This window comes from Canis lupus, chromosome 37 (genome assembly GCF_048164855.1).
Source record: "Canis lupus baileyi chromosome 37, mCanLup2.hap1, whole genome shotgun sequence".
Classification (NCBI taxonomy): Eukaryota; Metazoa; Chordata; class Mammalia; order Carnivora; family Canidae; genus Canis; species Canis lupus.
This window is the reverse complement of record NC_132874.1, coordinates 8,687,601-8,706,155: the sequence shown is the minus strand read 5'-3', so window position 1 is coordinate 8,706,155 and position 18,555 is coordinate 8,687,601.

Sequence of the window (18,555 nt, the reverse complement as noted above, 5' to 3'; positions counted from 1 at the left end):
GCTTTCAGCTGGTTAAACTTTCCTAAGACAGTGCTCATTTTTGTGGTGTTTTGTTTTTTAGAAAGATAAAAGCAGTACTTAGGGTTCCTGGGTGATTCAGTCTGTTAAGCGTCTGCCTTCAGCGCAGGTCATGATCTCAGGGTCCTGGGATCGAGCTCTGAATCAGGCTCCCTGCGTAGTAAGGAACCTGCTTCCTCCTCTCCCTCCGCCCTTCCTCTTGCTTGTGCTCCCTCTTACTCTCTTAAATAAATAAATACAATCTTAAAAAAAAATAAAGATAAAAGCAGTGCCTAGAATTGAGTTGGAGGCCCTACTCATAAGGTAATCCATGCACATGATACCTTTGTATCTGACATTTTCCTCACTTTTGTAACCCTTAGTGGAAGCATGTGGGAGGTAGGGGGTCTTCTATATGATTTCTAAATAAAAGGGATGTGTGGTTATCAGTACTTATTTGTAAACTAGCTTTATCTAGCAAGCACATCATTTTACTTAAGTTGCATGTTTATTTTGAGAAGTCTTATACAGATTTCTGGAGATTATAATTGTCTATACTATTTAAGGTGATGCTAGCAGCTGAAACTAACAAATTTAAAATCTCAATGGATTCACACAATGCAAGTTCACTTCTTATTCATATAAAAGCCTACCGTGTTTTCCTGGTCAAGTGGATTTTCTCCAAGTACTCATTCCTGGCCCAGGCCCCTTTAATCCTGGGGTAACAACTTTAACAAATAATAAAGGACACAAAGATTTTAGCATCAAGCTGTGAAAAGAGAAGAAAAAGGAAGGATTTCCTTCTCAGTAGATCAGGTCTACAAGTACCCTATCCCCTTACCAGGTACTCATTCCCATGGCCAACTCTAACCGCAGCAGAGGCTGGGAAATGTAGTCCAGCCGTGTGTCCAAAAAACTGAAAATCTCAGCTATAGACCTCAACTCCAGCCTCTGAGTCTGTCCTAATAATTTCACTGGAAGGAATGTGTAGCATGAACATTAGAGTCGAGCTTCTAACTGCCCACCTTAGAGGTACCAGTGATGACTATGGGATTCCCAAAAAGCACAGTAACCATACAGGGGGCCCTCCCTCTGAGTCTCCTGTCAACCGTGCTCTATTCCACCCCCTGATTCATAGTCCATGCCACTGTAGAGATCATCAGCTAACTACCAGGTATTACATTTAAAAGATGGGATTCATGTGTACAGGAGTTACATTTCAAACCTTCAAAATTGAGTCTTCTCATTTCCTTTTTTCCTAATTTGGCATTGATTTTCTCCATGCTTGAATAAGCATTTTAATTCTGCCAAGGTGGAAGTTCAAATTTGCAACATTTTTCATTTCAAAAACGAAAGCTAAAAACGTCTGATTAATTTTCAAGAGCTAGAAAAGGTTAGTTTTTTCCCACCCCCATATAACACAAAAATGGATGTGCTAATTTAGCTGAAATGTTATGAAATATGTACTATTGGGTTGAAACCAAGTATGGAAATTCCATGAACATTTCCCACTGTGATATCTCTTCAGAGACACCTGTTCATATCCTACCAAACAGATTTCTATCCCCGTAATTAAAATGTAAATACATCCAATATCAGTAAAAGAAACTCACCTACCAATTTGGGGATGCCTTAGCTCTCTGAACAAGTTTGATCCTTTGCAACAGCATCATGGATGAGTTTAGTACTGGAACAATACATTATATATGTATACATGAAAATTAGCAGTAACTGCTAAGATTCTATTAAGTTTATCCTCAACTAAGAATTTCAATCTACAATTATAATTTCACTATAGTTTAAATTTTCTTCCATAAATACTTTTCAACGACCAACTAGCCTTATGAACACTTTGATTCTTTAATGAAATGATTAGTACAAGGACAGTTGCATGTCAGATGTCGTAGAACTTTTTAGAAGCCAGTTTCCCACAGCATTTAAAGTTCTTGGAATTCCATTGATGATGTTCTCACACTATGCATGCTGAAAAATTCACTGGCAACACACATCTGTGTTTACCCTTCTAATCATGACAATACCCACAGTACTTTTCATATTCCTAAAGGATTGAGTAATACCTTCAGAATCTTAGAAGACAAACATGACTTATGTCGGACCTGAAATTATCCTACCATCCATAATAGGAAGAATCTAAAATTGGAAATCACTTACATACAGGAAGCAGAAGATTGTTAGAACTGCATATTTCTAGCTCAAGAGTAAATTAATATGATAGAAGGATCTGCAAAGTAATGAACAAAAAGACATAGCTCTGGATATATGGGCCCTTGGAATCTTTCTTTCTTTCTCTTTCTTTCTTTCTTTCTTTCTTTCTTTCTTTCTTTCTTTCTTTCTTTCTTTCTTTCTTTCTCTCTTCATCTGCATTCCAAATCAATTTTGTTTGAGTTAGGGAATTTTTTCAATATGTGGAATATATATTGTCTTGCATCTTGCCCCATTCCTGACAACAATAAAAACACATAGAGGCAATCACAGGATAGGGGGAGGATAACAGTCTTTCCATGTTTGGTAGAGAGACAAAAATGCTTCACTCTTGATTAGCTTTCCTGATAGGGACTTAGAAAAGGAATATAGGTACCAAACAGCTAATTCCCTACAACTCTGGGGTATAATCCGAATCAAAAGATCAGAAAGCACTTGAAACCAGACATGCTAAATACATTTGTCACCACTCTTACTTTCTTGGCCAATATTGTTAGTAAACCACATTACTCTTTTCCATTGGGCCCAGGTATGGGTGAAAAATTGTTCTCAACCTAAAGCTTTAGGTATCTACTAGCAATTGACAATTGATCCAAGTTGTAACTCAATGTAAAAATTTATTTGTCATTCTTGACATTGAGGGTCCCTGGGTGAGAATCAGAGGGAAAGCAAAGTTACAGGTAGCCATGACCTTGGAAATCTCTATAGTTTCAAATGGTCATCTCTACAATAGTAGTTGCCATTTACATTATTTCTGAGGTTTTCTTCTGGTTTGACTTTGCCTCAAGAAGCTTTCGATGCCTTTCTGGCAGGCATAATTGTGATGACCACATGAAGGGTGAAGAGCATGTTAGAAAAAGAAGTTGAAATTCCGTTATTTACAGAGTAAATTTTCCCAGCTGGGGAACGTACGAGTTGTCAGATGTAGTAACATCAAAAACACAGACCAGGATACCAACCATTATGGCAGGGTGGGGGGACAAGATAGGGTTTCCAGGAACTGATTTCTCTTTTCTGAGTCTTCGAAAGTAAAATCTCGGCTGGGTCCATAGATTTTTAGTCATCTGGTTACCCACTGGAAACTAGTTCTGGATCACAGACAAAAATAACACCTATATAAAAACCACATGGCCAGCAGCTTTTGTTCTAACCTCAAATATATCTTATCTATCTTACTCTTACTTGCCCTGAATATCCTCACTAAGGCTTCATTTTTTAAAATCATATGATGTTGTTTTTAGACATCTTAAATCCTTTTTGGAACAAGGCAAGACATAAATACATAAAAATGAATTCAAATATAAATACATCAAAATCTCCACCACTAGTGATCTTATGTTTCACAGTCCACAAACCTTCCAAGACGGTTAATATCTTCTGGAAATTGCTTTCTTGTTTTGGTATTGTGTCTACTAGCCAAAGAAGTCTGTTTTTCAAATTATTCAAGAGAAATATGTTAAGAGCATGCTAATATACCTAAAAATAACATCATGGATATTGCCAATCTTATGGTTACAGTTACCCACTAGGACAAAGTCCTTCATTCTCACCCTTAAGATATTGCTGGACCTCTTTTTCCACATGGAGAAGCTAAAGCTATTAAAAGTGTGCCATATTTAACCAATGTCTCAGAAACACCAAAGGTATGAGAAACTATAATAAATTGGCTCGTGTCTCCAAGGATTAATATTCTCTTGAGAGAAGACATTTTTCTCTCTCTTTATTTATGTCTGCGAAATCTTGCTTTTAACTTGACTAAGCTGAAGAAAATAATGTCTCTCAGGCTGCTGATAGACTGGGAAATTAAGTTCAAGAAATCAGATCACTCGAAGGAGCAATCCTTACCCTTGAACCTGTCCTGTCATCACAGACTCCGAAAAATCTGGCTTTGAACTCATCCATCAGTTTTGTTTCCTCTATTCATGTTTGCAAGTTAGTAGAAGAAATTGGTGGTTTTGAGATTGGCAAGAAAAAGGTCAAGTGAAAACAAAGCCTTCTTGCAGGCTTTTTTTTTTTTTTTTTTTTCTGGCAATAGTGTCCTTTTCTCCTTTGGAGTCCTCAATGCATTTCTTAGTTTTGAAAATATTTTTCCTTTTGAAGCCTTCTCACCAAAGCTGTCAGCAGAATTTATGACAAATGTAACTTGCAGCAGACAAGAGCTGTTTCTTTATTCTATACCTGCCAAATATATTGCTTTTTACTTGGGCATTTGTAACCACTGGTGGTTTCAATGATAATGTCGAAATGAACTGGGTTCCATGCAAAGAAGCAGCCTATTGTCTTATTGACAAGAGGTGGCCTCTTATCATCCTACACAATAAAATTAAACCTGTTATTTGCTGTGCACATTATTTATGTGTCAGGTGCAAGGTGTCCATTATTTCTAAGTCAAACAAAGACAATATGGAGTTATTATTACTATTATTACTCTCCATATTGAATAGCTTCAAACACAATCTCAGAGCTATTAGCTAGCATTGAAACAGGTGACTGAAAATCATACAGAAAATTAGAATTTAAACACAGGAAAATCTGAATTCAAATTGTGAATTCCATACCACATCTCTTTCTCCACAAATGCTTTCTGAATACATTTCACCCAGGCTTCAACTTTTCAAAATACAAAGTTAATGCTGGTTACAGGTTACTGATCTCTTTATGAGAGTCACTTTAAGGAGTTCACATTCACTGCCCTTTCAAGGAGAATTGAAAATGCCTTAAAGATAAATCACCAAGTCTTATATCAGGACTTGCATGTGGTAATTTTCAAAAACACAAATAAAAATAATTGCCAAATGTGATTGGCATATTAATAAAATCAAGTACCTTATTTGGACTTCAGTTATTTTCATTTTAATAATTTCATGAAATTTTTAAAGGTATTTGAAGGAATTTTGCCTTCCGTGCTTTATTTTAACTTAAATTAACTTTTTGCCATATCTGCCTCCACTTTCTCTTCGATTCTGTTTTTTCTTTGCTCCAATTTTTGTTTGTTTCTTTCACATTTGTGAAATATGGTTTGATCCAATAAGAATGATATGGAGCTTCTATAAAAATGTGTCTGTCAACTAGAAGTGACACTTGCCCAATGTAGTCTTCCTTTTACTTTTCATAGAACATTCTGGACCTTGAACACTCTCACAAGGCAATAGAGAGAGATCTGTATGCTGTTTTAGAAATATGTTATTTCTGTTCATTTTTCTTACTTCTTACCCAGATATATGACAGCAAATAAATACGTTGAATTTTCTGGATTCTGAGAATTGACACCTTCCAGTCCAGGTTGTAATTGTTCACTGATTTAATTAAGAGCAATTTTTGAGTGCTTTGTGTCTGTGCCAAGAGCCAGATAGGCATGGGGGCAATGGCATTGAAATAGATAGAACTATCTAGGTCCTTCGGATCACAGGTCAGAGAGTCAGGCAGAGAGCACCTGAAATTAATAGGGGAAGATGAGGTGTTTTTTGAATCAATGAGAGAGGACTTGATTTACTCTGGAAGCTTGGAAGATCAGAAACGTTTTTCCTAAGGAAGTGCTGACCATTCTGAGAAATACAGGAATTGGCCAGATGGGAAGTAGATGTGGAGGGATAATCAGGCTTTCTAGCAGCATAAGCCACTTTTGTGAGGGATGTTAGATGAGGTAAGAAGCCAATGTCTTCCCATGTCTAGAGTGCATTGCCAGCACTCAGGACATACTTTAGAAGACCATTTTGCCAACATCTAAAATCAAACTTTAAGGAAATAAACTTGTGGTGCTGTATCCCCTTCTTCCCAAACTTTGGTTATTTTTCAATTCTTGGCTAAGAGAAGCAAAAGATGAGGATAAAAAGCCAGAAGAGGTTTCTGCAGTCTTAGCAAGGAAGTATTTCAAAAAAATGTCAAGGAGACAGGAATCATTTATTATTTCTTACCACAGACATTGTGATAAATTCTTCTTTTGATTTGATACTGAGTATAAATCTATGAAATCAATATTTTTCCTATTTTTTTCCCCACAGAGAAAACTGACACTTGGAGAGTGTAAGATGCTCAGTCTGTATGAAGTAGAGCCAGAATTTGAAACCAGATGTCTTGGACTCAAAAGCTCACATTAGGGCTCTCCAGAGTAGCAAAGGCACAGAGGTGGCTTACCAACAACATGTTTAGGAATGGTGATAGTCCAATGTAACTAAAGGCAACAAAGCACACAGAAAACGAGGCTGGAAGTTAGGACATGATATGAAAAGTATGGATTGGAAATCATTGGCTGTTTACTCAAAGCTCATTTTGTTCCAAGTAGGTAACTTCCCATCATCACCACCCCATGCAGATATATCTGATCATCCCCAGCAAAAGGGGCTTCCCGTTTCTGGAATTACTTCAATTCCCTTGTCAGGAAATAGTTTAGGAACATAGACCAGAACCAATTAGCAGTCATTACTCCTTGGCCCACTGGGATGTTCTTAGGAATGGCATGTGAATCGCCTCAATGGGCATGATTCAGGTGGGTCAGTGAGATGATGGCAGGAGGCAGTTTATGAGGTGATCAGAAAAAAAGATTTATTGATTAAAAAGAAAAAAACTATTGGAAGAAATGTCAAAGCCAGAACTGTGATAGTCATTTTACCACCAGCCTGGGGGAGAACCCCACTCATGTGTGATCTGTTAGATGGGGATATTAATAAAACCACCTCATAGGGTTTGGGGGAGGAATGAATATATGTATATATATAAGTGGTAGTTTTATAATTATAAGTCAAGCCACAATGAAACCTTTGTGTCTCTGACGAAGGATGAAAAGTTAGTAGTTATATTTGTCTTTAAGGGTTTTAATCCTTACATTTATTTTTTTTAATCCTTACATTTAATACCTAATATCATAAGTCATGTTTCAGTGTAGATTTGCTATGTTTGCTTCTTATTTTATAAGAAACAGAGTCTGTAAATTTACCATTTCTCCAGATTTAGGCCAAGGAAGAGAGATCGGCTATGAAACCGATCATGATATAAGAACTGACTAACCCACATCAACTGGAATCGGTATCCAGTTCAGGTTTTGTACCTCACAGCACGTCTGTGAACCAAAAAGAAAAGAGATCTTTCTGTGAAATCGGCTTAAATAAGAACTTAGGCCTTAGCCCGGTTCTGATTCTGAAGGTCTGCCTTCAGTTCCATAAACCACCCAGCCTTGAAGCAATCAGAGTAACTCAGACTAATCTATGGAACATCTCTTGATTGTCAACTCCATCCAAGAACAAGGTATTTGATTCCAGAATGAATTCCAGCACAGAAATTGAAAAAGAAGGAGGAACACATTTCATGAAACTGCCACAAAGGAGGCTTGAATATTTATGCTGTGATTTGGCAAGTGAATTTTTTTCTGTTACCAAAAGACAGATATTGGAGGGGAGGGGGGCAAGCAACAAATGGACATGACTTTTAAACCTGGCACGAATTTACTTACAGCTCACGATCTTGGCCCCGAAGAATGCCATTGTAACAATAAACTTATATATTTCTCAAGTTTTTAATGGGGATAAAAAGATATAGAGAACAATAATCTCATATTAAAAATTATTTTTAATTTTCTAGCGTACTTTAAATTTACTTTATATATCCTTGGGAGTGGTGGGAGTATGCATAAAGGAAAGGATCGTGATTTTTTTTTATGAATTGCTAATACTGGTAATAATTATTATAGAACCTGGTGTTAAACCTGTTACACAAAGAGTTTTTCATTTCATGTACAGGAGAAGAGCAGGCCCATTGTCACTATAGGCCATCTCAAGCCGTTGACAGATAAGAAGAAAGGGTGGAAGGTGTGGAGAGTCCAAAATGTAGAAAAGAAGTCAGAAATGGAGAAAGCAAGGAAAGAAAGATTGAGGTCAAGCAGCAAGCCAGAAGCACACTTCTCAGGTGTGAGTCAGACTTGCCCAGTCTCCATCTCTGCCCAAAATGAGGGCCTGAAAACAAAAATAATAATAATAATAATAAATGAGGGCCTGCCCGTTCTCTCTGGTAATTCAAACTACCTATACTGATAAATTCAATATACTGTGCAGAGAGTGACTATTTTTTTTATCTTACCAAAATGCAATTATAAATGTGCAATTATAGATATAGTGCCCCCATCCCAAAGGAAATCTCTGAACTCACAGCATTAAGCATCAAGCCATATGAACCTTCGGGGTGACTCTTAGCCTATTCTTGTTTACCTAGTCATCAACTAGGGCTAAACAAAAGCTTTGCAAACTTGAACCCAGTAGTATTGTGTAAAGAGCTGGAGTGTGTGTGGGATGACCATCAGCCCCTCTCAAGCCCTCCCGCCTGACAACTCCTCATATTGTCTTTAGAATAATTATCTTCAACATGGGATCCTATACCATGTAAGTCAGATTCAACTGGCTTGCTTATTAATTATGCAGATTTCCAAATTCTGGTGGGCTGGGCCTGGCACTTACTTGTCTGCACTTTCGACAAATGCTTCAATCAATATGTAAGTTTTTTCTAAGTCCTCTTTTTTTCTACCTAACTACCTTTCCCAAATTTGCTCTTAGGTGGCTGTCTATTGATCTTTGCAGAGGTATTAAAAATAGCCACAGTGTTCACAGATACTATTTCAAGGAGTAACTCCTCCCAGAGGCTTTGCATTTTTTTAAGGGTGTTTTCATTTTTTAAGTGGTCTCCAAGAAAGTCAAGTATCTTTTTTTGATGAGAAAAATGGTATCATAATACTAAAAAAAGATAGCTTGTCAATATGTGGTAAGCAGATGCTCAAACAGTAAATACAAGGTAATAATTACAATCAAGAATTATGGAATATCAATTTACTATGTGTCAATGTCCTTTGTTGGCAATATTGCCATTTCTTATTATTAACCATGGGAGGAGTAATATCCCCTTTTAAATGAAGAAAGAAACTGAAAGCTGAAGTTGTAAAATGTCTTGTTCCGGGACCATACAGCTAGCAGACGCCTAAATCAGAATTTTAATTTTATGTGGTTTTGCCCATCTCGCTCAGTCTCTTTCTATTAGACCTTACTTCCTTCTGAAAAACAGCCTTTCACAAAGTACACAGTAGACACCATCTTAGAGAATTCCCATGACATCCATTTGGCTAAAGTTGCTGAGAACCCTAATTATATTTATGAACGACTAAAGCGTTTTACATGTTTCCAGACATTTTTTTAATCAGGTTTAGCGCTGCTAGGTTGAAAATGTGTCATTTTCATTAGTGCCCTGAGATCCTCTCTGCACCCAACTCTTCTGTTTGCTGCTTCGGTCTCATTTTTATCACCTTTCAAAGAGCTGCGTGGCTGAAATTTATTATTTTTTTAGGTTGTTTTCATTGCTACAAATTAACTCCAAAAAAAAAAGGTTATGGGTTTTCAGAAATGTGTAGGAAGTGTGGGGATTTATTTGTATAATTCTTACTTATTGACAGGAGAATGAATTCCCAGGGTTTATTAACTTGTTCTGTCAGTTTGACATTTAGTTGAAAGTGTTCACCACTCTGATTCTCAAGGAGACAGTCTCCTTCCTACATTCATCTCTCGGATATATTCTGAGAAGACCTCCTACATGCGAAATGTAAACGCATTTGTCCGACTACTTTGGTTTTGGTTTGTTTTTCTCCAGCAAGGACACAAAGCTAAAAGTCTCAAACTAATTAGACATGCTTGGAGGTCTTAGGTAGCAATTTTTAAAACTGAACATAACTCTTCCTCAAAGACATAACTGGAAGGATTTGGAATCCTTTTGAATTGGCAAGCGTTGTATAAACAGCTCCATGGAGGGAGACCACCACTTTGTGTTGTGGGAGGTAGCTCAATGGAGAACGTAAGCCATACGTGATACTCTTCCTTGGTACATTCATTACGTTTGCTGATCCTGGGCCTGCTCACCCTGAGATTTATTCCTCTTCCCTCCCCTGTCCTCTTGCCTCCAGAGGAAAATCAGGTGTTGAGCATTTACCAGTCCGTCTGGCAGGCCCTTTGGCCCTGTTTGGGCAGGACCCTGTGGGAAGTGAGGAGAGGGAAAAGCCATGTGTTCCTCCTTCTTCTTCTTTGCCTCAGGCATGTTCTTGGGCATTGGCTTTAAACACTCCACATCACCAGCTCTTGGGGGAGACACCTGCTCAGGCTCCAGCTTTCAACTTGTGACCTGGTCCCTGGGCAGAGAGACCACCATCTCCTCTCTTTGTTTCTCCAGCCTCTGAGTGGGAGTGGCTTCCTGCTGTTGAAATCTCTTGGGTTACCTCACTGTTGCTTGTTTGGTTTTTCAGGTCCTCTACCACCTGTATAACCATTTCCCTGAAAGTAAATATTTGAACCGGTTTTGCATTTCTGGTTAAACCCTGACCTATCCACCTCTATGCATATAACATTCATCAGACCATCAATAACATGTTGAAGGCTCTCTTAGTGCCTTGTAATAGTGACAACCGAGGTGAGAACTGGGCACATTGCAACAAACCCAGCTCTTGCCATGATGTGGAACTATAATTAATGATTGGGTATTTGCTATTATGTATTTTTGAGTGAACCAAGGAAACATATTTTGCTGAAAGGATTTGTAAATTGCCACTCTAACCAGACAGTAACCATCTATTTCTATTTCTATGTAAAGGAATTTGGGGGGAAGGAAATAACATGCCTGTTTTTTTCTTTTAGGGTGTTTGCTTGTTTTGATAGTTTAAAGTTACGAAATCATCTAGTAAAAGAATTCTATTCCAGGTACATTCTAAATAATGTATTTCTATGCAAATCTCTTAAATTTCTAAGCCAGCACAAATCTAAACACTGTATCAAATATTTTCATAGCGTCAACTTTATAAGATACAAACTAATTTATAAAAACCTCTTCACCTGCGTTCAAAAGATTAACTAATAGTGTACTTTATGTGTTTGCACAGAGTGCAAAAGAGGGTTAAAATTCCTTTTACCACATGGCAGTTGGAATGGAGGAAAGCTGACTAGAGACTCCCATAGGTTGGCTGGGCACTCCCTTGTCATCCAGCCAGGGATGCTGCTGGGGGAGAAAAAACTCCTAGCTCTGGTCCCACACTGTCACATAGACAAAGCTAGTTGTCTCCAAATGCTCTGCTCTTTCCTTTTATTCCTATTTGCATAACCAAAGTATATTTTCAGCTTCCATTGCGGATTGATGAGGTCAGGTGTCTGAGTTCTGGCCAACAGAATGTGGAAGGAAGTAACATAGGCCCCTTTCATTCCTGGTTCTTAGGAACTTCCTGCTATGTTCTCTACTCCAGCTGGATTTTCTTTCATTTTGTTGAGGGCAAAAAAAATAACACAATCGAAGAATCTGAGCTGGGGTCCTGAATGACTGTGTGGAGCAGAGTGCCCTGCGTTTCCCAAAGGCTTATGTGTACTGACGGTGATGGGGCTAAAGATTTGCTTTTACTCTAAGTCCATGAAATGTCAAGGTTAGAGGAGCATGTGTTTACCTTGATAGTACACGGATAAATTAAGCCCTGACAGAACAAAATTTCAGAGATATACTGTTAATCTGAGATCTAAATTTTTCCTTTTGCATCCTTTTTTACTACCTCATCCATCTTTTCCTTCTCCTGATTTCCCTGTGTTCATTTTAATATGGAAAATAGGCTCTATTGAAATATAAATTAAGCAGGGCATGCTGCCAAAGGCTTGTCTTAGGGTGTGCCTTGAGGCTTTAACTTGTATTTTATTTTCCACAGCTAGAGCAAAAAAACCTTTTTGTTGGTCTTTTGAGGGGTGAAACATCAGGAGCAAATAACAGGGATTTGCCCCACCTGCTTTCCAAGCTGGACAAAAGACTAGCTCTGCGTTTATAGCTATTGGGCCTTTTTAAATGGGCCATCAATCTCCTCTCTTCTTTGGCAGGAGAAAAGGCATGAAGGAGCTCTTTATATTAGGACCTTAAAAAATATCTAGTGTTGGCAGGACCTGAGGACAGAGTAGGAAAAAGAAATAGGTTCAGGATATTAGATGATATTCTAAGGCCAGGGGCATGCTGAAGCAAATAGACCAAATTTTGAAGTCTGCAGGGAGGTCTCCACATAAATGCTTAGGACCAGTGGATGGACTACAGGACCTGTCTCATGCTTGTTCCCATGTTTCCCTAATAGTTGACTAATCATCGCATGAGATTCTACCTCAGATTTCCCAAGACCATTATGCATACCTTTGTCCCAAAACTAGCCCCAGGATGACAAGGTCCTAATTTTCCAAATTTTGATCCAGGAACAGCCACTGTCATTTTGAATTTGTATAAGAACCTCAAGGAAAAGGCATATGATCTCATTTGTGTTTGTCTCAGCCTATTCATAATGATGCCATGACTAGGAATGCTTGGGGGCACTCATCTGGTCATACTACATGTGGCAAGCTCACCTCCCCCTTAATCAGGAACTTTGAACAAACAAGGTTTATTACTCACAATTCCTGGAGGCTACCCAGCACACAGAGGACACTCAAGGAGATCATGGTGGGAGACAGAGAGACAGAGAGACAGGAGAGAGAGAAAGAGAGTGAGAGAGAATGGACCTGGGGTTCACCTGTATTGGGACTGGGCTTAGGCTTTTACAGGTTTGCTCTTTATTGGTGAATTTAAAAAAAATAAGAGTGGGAATTAAGGCATGGGTCACTTACCTATATTATGTAGAGCTTTCTAAAAGGGAAACTTCATGGGTGAGCTGCCTGGCTCTTATCTAGTTGTCTAAATGGCAATGTGTTTATTTGAGATGGATGTCCTTGAAATGGATGGTTCAGCAATCAAAAGCTTAATGCCAGGCACTTGCACTACAATTAAAAATGCTTATAACGAGGCACTTGTACTATAGACCTTTGTCTCATCGATGAAGATCTGAGATCTTCAGTAAGGTAGCTTCACTAATACCACATGGCAAGCCAAAGCTTTATGTGGTATTTACAATCAGGACATCTTTTATAACATGACTTAAATATTTTTTATTGGAGTTCAATTTGCCAACGTATACGTATAACACTCAGTGCTCATCCCGCCAAGTGCCCCCTTCAGTGCCCATCACCCAGTCACCACAAGCCTCTCTTTCCACTACCCCTTGTTTGTTTCCCAGAGTTAGGAGTCTCTCATATTCTGTCTCCCTCTCTGATATTTCCTACTCATTTTCTCTCCTTTTCCCTATAATCCCTTTCCTATTTTTATATTCCCCATATGAGTGAAACCATATAATGTTTGTCCTTCTCCAATTGACTTACTTCACTCAGCATTATACCCTCCAGTTCTATCCATGTCGAAGCAAATGGTGGGTATTTGTCTTTTCTAAAGGCTGAGTAATATTCCATTGTGTGTGTATATATATATCACATCTTCTTGATCCATTCATCCTTCGATGGACACCGAGGTTCCTTCCACAGTTTGGCTATTGTGGACATTGCTGCTATAAACATTGGGGTGCAGGTGTTCCAGTGTTTCACTGCATCTGTATCTTTGGGGTAAATCCCCAGCAGTGCAACTGCTGGGTCATAGGGCAGTTCTATTTTTAACTCTTTGAGGAACCTCCACACAATTTTCCAGAGTGGCTGCACCAGTTCATATTCCCGCCAACAGTGCAAGAGGGTTCCCCTTCTCCACATCCTCTCCAACATTTGTTGTTTCCTGTCTTGTTAATTTTCCCCATTTTCACTGGTGTGAGGTGGTATCTCATTGTGGCTTTGATTTGTATTTCCCTGATGGCCAGTGGTGCTGAGCCTTTTCTCATGTGCTCGTTGGCTATGTCTATGTCTTCTTTGGTGAAATGTCTATTCATGTCTTTTGCCAATTTCATGATTGGATTTTTTGTTTCTTTGCTGTTGAGTTTAATAAGTTCTTTATAGATTTTGGATACTAGCCCTTTGTCTGATATGTCATTTGCAAATATCTTCTCCCATTCTGTAGGTTGTCTTTAGTTTTGGTGACTGTTTCTTTTGCTGTGCAGAAGCTTTTTATCTTGATGAAGTCCCAATAATTCATTTTTGCTTTCGTTTCCCTTGCCTTCATAGATGTATCTTGCAAGAAGTTGCTGTGACCAAGTTCAAAAAGGGTGTTGCCTGTGTTCTCCTCTAGGATTTTGATGGATTCTTGTCTCACATTGAGATCTTTCATCCATTTTTAGTTTATCTTTGTGTCTGGTGTAAGAGAATGGTCTAGTTTCATTCTTCTCCATGTGGCTGTCCAATTTTTCCCAGCACCATTTATTGAAGAGACTGTCTTTTTACCAGTGGATAGTCTTTCCTGCTTTGTCAAATATTAGTTGACCATGGAGTTAAGGGCCCATTTCTGGGTTCTATATTCTGTTCCATTGATCTATGTGTCTGTTTTTGTGCCAGTACCATACTGTCCTGATGACCACAGCATTATAGTACAACCTGAAATCTGCCATTGTGATGCCCCTGGCTCTGGTTTTCTTTTTCAATATTTCCCTGGCTATTCAGGGTCTTTTCTGATTCCACACAAATCTTAAGATGATTTGTTCCAACTCTCTGAAGAAAGTCCATGGTATTTTGATAGGGATTGCATTAAATGTGTAAAGTGCCCTGGGTGGCATTGACATTTCACAATATAAATTCTTCCAATCCATGAGCATGGAATATTTTCCCATCTCTTTGTGTCTTCCTCAATTTCTTTCAGAAGTGTTCTATAGTTTTTACGGTATAGATTCTTTACCTCTTTGGTTAGGTTTATTCCTAGGTATCTCATGCTTTTGGGTGCAATTGTAAATGGGATTGAGTCCTTAATTTTTCTTTCTTCAGCCTAATTGTCAGTGTATAGAAATGCCACTGATTTCTGGGCATTGGTTGTGTATCCTGCCACACTGCTGAATTGCTGTATGAGTTGTAGCAATCTTGGGGTGGAGTCTTTTGGGTTTTCTATGTACAGTATCATGTATAATATGACTTAAATATTTGATGTAATTTTGTGATTTTCCAAAACACTTTTCATCTGTCCCAGCAAAGGCAAACAGAAAGATTCTTTCTTTCTTTCTTTCTTTCTTTCTTTCTTTCTTTCTTTCTTTCTCTTTCTTTCTTTCTCCTTCTTTCTTTCTTTCTTTCCTTCTTTCCTTCCTTCCTTCCTTCCTTCCTTCCTTCCTTCCTTCCTTCCTTCCCTCCTTTTTCTTTTCTCTTTCTTTTTCTTTTTTTTTCCTCTCCAGTATTTATACCATTGGCAACCCCCCCACCCCCAGAACGTTATCTTTGTGCCTATGGACTATTTGCAAGTCTCTAACACACCCTGGAAACAGTGTCCATTTTCCTAATCCTGGTCCAATAATTCAGCCTCAGAGCTGTTCAGTACACTGAGCATCATAGCTCTTCCCTCTCTACAGAGAATGACCACCCATCACAGTTACCTTCATCCAAGTACACTATAGTAATTTTCTTTTAGTACAGTGAGTTGTGATCAAGAAATAATGTTTCAATCATCTGAATAACAATTTGGCTGAAGATAAGCATTTTGTCCATTTGTCAAAGGTAAATACACAGGAATGTCTGTTATATGTAAGCTATTGAATGAAAAGATTCAGAGATGTAGAAATCAATTATTTTTGTTCATGAGTATTGTGGGATAGCCAAGTATAACAGCCAAGAAAGAATTTTTGGGACTTGTGTGGTATAATTTAGTAAGTTTAAGTAACATGGGGACAGATCTGTGGGCAGAAAGAGGTGCACTTTTGCTGGTGGTTCTATGCTTAGTGCTCAAGTGGCAAAGGACATGCAAGGAGTACTAGATCCTAAATGTCTTCTTCAAATTTATACTCATAAAAATGCTTTTGCAAGATTTTTCCAGGGCTAATCATTGAGTTCGATATTAACTATTGGTAAGATGTACAGGGAGTCATGAGACCGTTTAAGAGTGTAACAGCCAGCACATGTTTGATCCTTAGAGAAACCATGCAGGCTATAGATCAGCCTTCTGGGCTAAAGGTGAACATTTTTCTGCTTCTATTCTTTGTCAATGAGGATGACATGTATATAACAATATAAGATAGTATATGTGCAGCTGTCAAAGGAGAAGAATAGCAGAAAGGTAGAGATCAAGGTATGATGAAGTGATAATGTTACATATTATATTCTTTCTGGAGGGAGGGCACTGAGAGATGGCTTGGTTTTGAAAACAGAAGGTTAAGGAACTGGGATTTAGACCTTGAAAAGTTTATACAAAAGCATGGATTAAAAATACGTGCAAGGAATGGTATAGAAATTAAAACAAAAAAGCTCATCAGAGTGAGAATCAATTTGGGCAGGAAAGAGAAATAAGTTCTTAGGTTAGGTCAGCAGCTTATACAATAGGAAATGTTAAAGAATGGGGTGGGACTATTGGGCATCATCTGGTGGCTGTGGGGAGGCTCTGGGGTTTCGAAGTATAAGAGTATGATGAAAGGCATGTTTAAGGAAGACCAAAAGGTAAAAAAAAAAAAAAAGAAAGAAGACCAAAAGGTCAAGGGGTGGGTATCAAGACAGAAAAATTTGTTAGAGACCAACAAAAGATGAATGGATAAAGAAGATGTGGTTTATGTATACAATGGAATATTACTCAGCTATTAGAAATGACAAATACCCACCATTTGCTTCAACGTGGATGGAACTGGAGGGTATTATGCTGAGTGAAGGAAGTCAATCGGAGAAGGACAAACATTATATGTTCTCATTCATTTGGGGAATATAAATAATAGTGAAAGGGAATATAAGGGAAGGGGGAAGAAATGTGTGGGAAATATCAGAAAGGGAGACAGAACGTAAAGACTGCTAACTCTGGGAAACGAACTAGGGGTGTTGGAAGGGGAGGAGGGCGGGGGGTGGGAGTGAATGGGTGACGGGCACTGGGGGTTATTCTGTATGTTAGTAAATTGAACACCAATAAAAAATAAATTAAAAAAAAGAGATCATTTCAATTTTCCAGGAAAAGTGATTGAATATCTGGAAAAGCAAAAGAAATGCAGCAGTTAAAAAACACAAAAACCATACAGTAAGAAGAAGCATCACTGAGTCAATGGCTGAAGGATTATGTGCATGCACCAGAATCTTCCACAGTGCTTATTAAACCACAGATTTCTGGGTCCCAATCCAGTGATCTTCCTTATGATGGCAAATTACAGGGGCCACGAAGCTCTCAAGATTCCATAGAATGCAGGATCATGATGAACCTAACACTTAATGTCAGGCACCATATTGTATAGATTGCATTTCTCATGATTAGAGCAAAATGTACTAAAGTCAATACTTATTAAATCTCACATGTCGTTTGAACATATAATATCAAATCAAATTTCTTTTGCAAACACCTGTTGCTGCACCCACACCCCCTTTCTGAGATCAGAACAGTGATTTAACAACCACATCTTCCAGCAGTGATGTACGATGTAGTTTCTGAAATTAACCAACATGAGAACTCCTTGGTACATAATTCAGATCTCCCCTTCCACCATGTGCATAATTTCCTTCATCTCCTATTTTGCTCTTTGGATGTGTACTCATGCAAATAACACAAATGAACAGCTTCACTCAGTGAACCAGATGGTCACATGTGGGAACAGAGATGGGATGGTGACAACAGAAGAAACAGCCTATAAAGTAGGTTAGTGCTACTGAAATTCTACTTTTTTCTATTAACACCAAGTGAAAGGTTAATTATTTCCATCAGTATTCACTTAATGGAGAGAATTAATCTCAGAGGCACAGTAAGAAATTTTCAATGAAATTCCATGACTCTTGATTCCAAAATTGGAGAGGAGAGTGATTGAATGTATACTGGAGAGCATCATGGGAACAACAAAGAGGCTTCCAGACCACCACTTCCTTGACACGTATGGCTAAGTTTGTAGGTGGTTGGGAAGAAGATAAAGAAGGAGTATATTCTACCTTCTTTCTCAGAATTGAGCTCTCATAAAACAAAAGATAGTTTTTTGGTTCCCAGATGCTCTTCTCTGAAATTCAAGGCATTTGAAATAAAGATATAAACTCCTATCATCTGTGCACAACATGGACCATGTTTAACATGGGTTATATTTATTTTTTAAACACTCTTTTTAAAAATATTTATTTATTTAAGAGAGAGAGAGAAGGAGAGCATGAGCGGGCCAGGGGGTGGGGGAAGGGAAGGAGTAGAGAGAGAGGAAGAAGAAGACTCACCACTGAGCAGAGAGCCTGATGTGGGGCTGATGCCAGGACGCTGGGATCAGGACCTGAGCTGAAGGCAGGTGCTTAACTGACTGAGCAACCCAGGCACCCCTAACATGGGTTATATTTAAAGATGCCATGTATGCTTTAATATTTGTAGTCAGAGAAATATTTGCAATCTTTCTAAATTTTGCATAACCATGTTTTACTTTCCTCT